Source organism: Culex quinquefasciatus, chromosome 2 (genome assembly GCF_015732765.1).
Source record: "Culex quinquefasciatus strain JHB chromosome 2, VPISU_Cqui_1.0_pri_paternal, whole genome shotgun sequence".
NCBI lineage: Eukaryota > Metazoa > Arthropoda > Insecta > Diptera > Culicidae > Culex > Culex quinquefasciatus.
Window position 1 is genome coordinate 45,092,049 of NC_051862.1, and position 4,992 is coordinate 45,097,040.

At 37.5% G+C, this 4,992-nt stretch overlaps 1 long non-coding RNA gene across 1 annotated transcript; it reads right to left on the reverse strand.

Annotated features, from left to right (window-relative positions):
- Window positions 1-658: 658 nt before the first annotated feature.
- On the reverse strand, window positions 659-1,510 carry LOC119767713. The gene is made up of 3 exons (XR_005277666.1): window positions 1,480-1,510; window positions 723-1,428; window positions 659-671 (listed from the first exon to the last, which is right to left on the reverse strand). It is a non-coding gene; the product is annotated as an uncharacterized LOC119767713 (long non-coding RNA).
- Between the last annotated feature and the right edge of the window lie 3,482 nt (window positions 1,511-4,992).

A 4,992-nucleotide genomic window follows, 5' to 3' on the forward strand; every position in this document is an offset into this window, starting at 1 on the left:
CTTTTCACCAAAATAAGTGTTTTAAGTTCGACATCTGAAATCAGCCATGGCCACTAGCATTTTCGCAACAAAACTGCATTTATATTTTATGATTAAATTAACCATCCAATCATTTTTTGACTGATTATTTAACTTTAGCAAGTCGAAGTAATGTAAGTTTAAGGATCTTTACTAAAATAAAGCGAAGAAATGCAATTTTTGAGCAAAAATTAGGGGGGTCCAATATAGGACAACGAAAATCCAAACTTATCCAAAAGTGGACCCCTGTTAATAAAACCTTCAAAAATGATGAAAACTGTGTATTCAAGCAAAAGTTTCTCTAAAACATGCAATAAATGCTTGTTGTTATCAACCTAAACGCATATTTTTCCAATTACGAGTATAAATATAGCTGTTTTCATGTTAAAAGTACCAAAAATGCTGAAGCCGTAAGAATTTATAATTAATCAAAACTATAGTTAATTGTACTGAACTGAAGCATCATAATTGCAGTTTGAAATGATATTTTGTAATAATAAATCAATAACAAAACATTTTTTCACAATAAACATGCGTGGTTTTATCAGCAACTGTAAACAATTCTGTTGAGAAGCGGGGGGATGTCGAACCGGGCACCGGTTCTTTGAGCGGAGTGGTCAAAATAAAACACCTTTTTTCCACTCGCTATAAAACTAAAATCGTTTATTAATTAACGACACATTCACAAATTACAATAAACTTACATCTTCGGTGTTTTTTCACAGCCGGACGAATCCCTCGATGTCCGAGCTGCGCCCGTGCTCCCGCTTGCTCAAGAAGTTTTCAACTTTTGACTGATTGCCAAGCGACAGCACGGGCACCACGTAAACAATAACAAACAATGACACTGACGTGATACAGGGGGCGTACGAGGGACGCGTTCGTCGCAACACTCCCCCCCGTAAAACAGCTGCTTTGCCGAAGCCGAAGTTTTACGCCTACGTCATCGCGGCGCGTCCCAGAGATGCTTTGCTGGCCGTTGGTACACTTGGCGACGTCAGCAACTGGAAGCCGACGAGGACTCACCGTTGCGAGGTTGCCTGTTGACCTCCGTCTCACACCCGTGCCCGACCACTTTTGGCTCGATTTATGGGCCACGGGTGATCACTTCGTCTCAACCTCTTCTGCAAATTGATGCCTCATCGACTCCATCTTGTCACCTCCTTTCGCCGCCATTGCCCTAACTCCAACTATTTCCGAAGATCGCTCTCGATGGTGACGTGACTCCGAAGGTTCCTCGTGCCGCCCTTACCGCGCATCTCTTGCCGGCGGTGGTCACAGGTTCCGGGACTTCGGCATATCGTGTCGAAGATTTTTATAGTGTTGAGAAGCGGGGGGATGTCGAACCGGGCACCGGTTCTTTGAGCGGAGTGGTCAAAATAAAACACCTTTTTTCCACTCGCTATAAAACTAAAATCGTTTATTAATTAACGACACATTCACAAATTACAATAAACTTACATCTTCGGTGTTTTTTCACAGCCGGACGAATCCTTCGATGTCCGAGCTGCGCCCGTGCTCCCGCTTGCTCAAGAAGTTTTCAACTTTTGACTGATTGCCAAGCGACAGCACGGGCACCACGTAAACAATAACAAACAATGACACTGACGTGATACAGGGGGCGTACGAGGGACGCGTTCGTCGCAACAAATTCTATTGTTTAGTTTCGGTCAACCATTTATGTAATTAATATGGAAAAATTTGCATCAAGATTACTTTTTTCAAATTATTTTTATGTTTACAGTGGTTTTTGAAACGTTTTCTCTGATCTTTTTCGGAAATAAATGTGTTTAAATGTCTGTTAGGTTTTTTGTTGTTTAAAGCCAAATTGGTTAACAAAAAATATTTGTTTATGATGAAAAGTGAGCAAAATCCATCTTTTATTCATTATTTCTATCATAAGACCTACACCATGCATCAAAACATCAAATATCGGTAAAATTTGGTATAAAAATAACAGTTTGCCTATAGTGGACCCGGGTCCACAATCGGATTATGGACCCGGGTCCACTATAGGAAAAGGGGTCCATAACAGGCAAAAAAAACTTTTTTTTCAATTGGCTATTTTTCTGCTCAAAAACAAATAACTGATGAAACAAATAGTCAAAATTGTTCAAAAGACTTCAGATTTCTTTATTTTGTACAAAGGGTTATGAAAAAGTGCTTAAAATATTGAAAATTTGTGAAAAATGTGCTTCGGCTCTACTAGGGGGTCCACTAATGGTTAAAATACCCTATGGAAAACTGTTGAAGAGGTGTAGCTCTTAATGGTGATATGGTGGTTTGGTGTGAATTTCGATTTAAAAGAAAAAATGCATAAAAGTTGACATACTTTGGTCTCAGGGACACAATCTTGTTGGACAGCGTTGAAAAAAAAAACAAATAATTGTTACCTTTACTCTTTATTCAAATCATACAAATTCAGACTTTACTGAGAGAACTACAATGAACTCCCTGCGAAAATCCACCTGTTCCCAGCAACAATCGAATCTCCGTTCACTCGCCATAATTCCACCCCCTTCGATAAGCTCGCTCTCCATTACCAACTTACCGCGTAAGCCTATTTGAGCGCCAAATGAAACAAAATGATCCCATTACGGGATGGCCGTCTCGGGCTCAAAGTTCTCCGCGGACCTTAATCCGACCGGCTGCACCGTGAGAAACTCCCACGTTGCCACCGAAACTATAAATCCCCGCTGCTCCAACTCGCTGCTCTCCCCCGAAGCAATTCCAACAATGTACCGAACCGTAAAAACCTTTTTATGTCAAAACTTTCCGATTGTACTGAGAAAAATTTGAATGAATAAATAAGCACTGTTCACTTCTTCTTCTCTTTATACGCTGAACCGCGGGCACCGTCTTAATTTGTCAGTTGCACTCTCCTCAAGTCAAAGAGCCCGCCGTCAGCCCCAACTACTCTCTCAATCAGCTGTCGTAAATCTGCGGCAAACAATGAGATGGAATCAGACAAACACCTCTCCGGCCGACCTTAACAAGTTGACTTGAGTTGTTAAGCCCTTCGCTGAATTCCAACTGGGAGAGCGCAAGTCAGGGGAAGTCAACCCGAGGGGGTCCAAGGCCACAGCTTTGCTACGATAATTGCCCACGAATCGTGCCATGATCTAGAAAATCATCCCTCCACTTTCGGCGAAACAACAAAGTGAAATTCAATTACTCTCGCAAATTTATTGCTTCATTTTCCATTCTCAACAGTATTTATTCAAATTCCTGTAAAATTCAATATAAATTTAAATTTTCCGTTCCGCGAGTCTTGCCGTTGAGCTGCACGCGAGCCCGAACTTCCCGGGCGTATGCAGATGATGCACCCAGTTGCATCTTCTGGCCCTGCTGAAGCACGGTGGAACGCCAAGAATCGGAGCGCTGTTCGTGGCTGCTGAGCAATTCTCTACGAAATCGGTCTTTTTTCTTCAATTTTAATTTTTGTATTTTTTAATCCGGCTGAAACTTTTTTGGTGCCTTCGGTATACCCAAAGAAGCCATTTTGCATCATTAGTTTGTCCATATAATTTTCCATACAAATTCGGCAGCTGTCCATACAAAAATGATGTATGAAAATTCAAAAATCTGTATCTTTTGAAGGAATTTTTTGATCGATTTGGTGTCTTCGGCAAAGTTGTAGGTATGGATACGGACTACACTGGAAAAATAATACACGGTAAAAAAATTTGGTGATTTTTTATTTAACTTTATCACTAAAACTTGATTTACAAAAACACTATTTTTAATTTTTTATTTTTGATATGTTTTAGAAGACATAAAATGCCAACTTTTCAGAAATTTCCAGGTTGTGCAAAAGTCACTGACCGAGTTATGAATTTTTAATCAATACTGATTTTTCAAAAATCGAAATTTTGGTCGTAAAATTTTTCAACTTCATTTTTCTATGTAAAATCAAATTTGCAATCAAAAGTACTGTACTAAAATTTTGATAAAGTGCACCGTTTTCAAGTTATAGCCATATTTAAGTGACTTTTTGAAAATAGTCGCAGTTTTCATTTTTAAATTAGTGCACATGTTTGCCCAGTTTTGAAAAAATATTTTGAAAAGCTGAGAAAATTCTCTATATTTTGCTTATTCGGACTATGTTGATACGACCTTTAGTTGCTGAGATATTGCAATGCAAAGGTTTAAAAACAGGAAAATTGATGTTTTCTAAGTTTCACCCAAACAACCCACCATTTTCTATCGTCAATATCTCAGCAACTAATGGTCCGATTTTCAATGTTAATATATGAAACAATTGTGAAATTTTCCGATCTTTTCGAAAAAATATTTTGGAATTTTCAAATCAAGACAAACATTTTAAAAGGGCGTAATATTGAATGTTTGGCCTTTGTGAAATGTTAGTCTTGATTTGAAAATTCCAAAAATATTTTTTCGAATAGATCGGAAAATTTCACAAATGTTTCATATATTAACATTGAAAATCGGACCATTAGTTGCTGAGATATTGACGATAGAAAATGGTGGGTTGTTTGGGTGAAACTTAGAAAACATCAATTTTCCTGTTTTTAAACCTTTGCATTGCAATATCTCAGCAACTAAAGGTCGTATCAACAAAGTCCGAATAAGCAAAATATAGAGAATTTTCTCAGCTTTTCAAAAATATTTTTTCAAAACTGGGCAAACATGTGCACTAATTTAAAAATGAAAACTGCGACTATTTTCAAAAAGTCACTTAAATATGGCTATAACTTGAAAACGGTGCACTTTATCAAAATTTCAGTAAAGTACTTTTTGATTGCAAATTTGATTTTACATCGAAAATGAAGTTGAAAATTTTTACGACCAAAATTTCGATTTTTGAAAAATCAGTATTGATTAAAAAATTCATAACTCGGTCAGTGATTTTTTGCACAACCTGGAAATTTCTGAAAAGTTGGTATTTTATGCCTTCTAAAACATATCAAAAATAAAAAAATTAAAAATAGTGTTTTTTGTAAATCAAGTTTT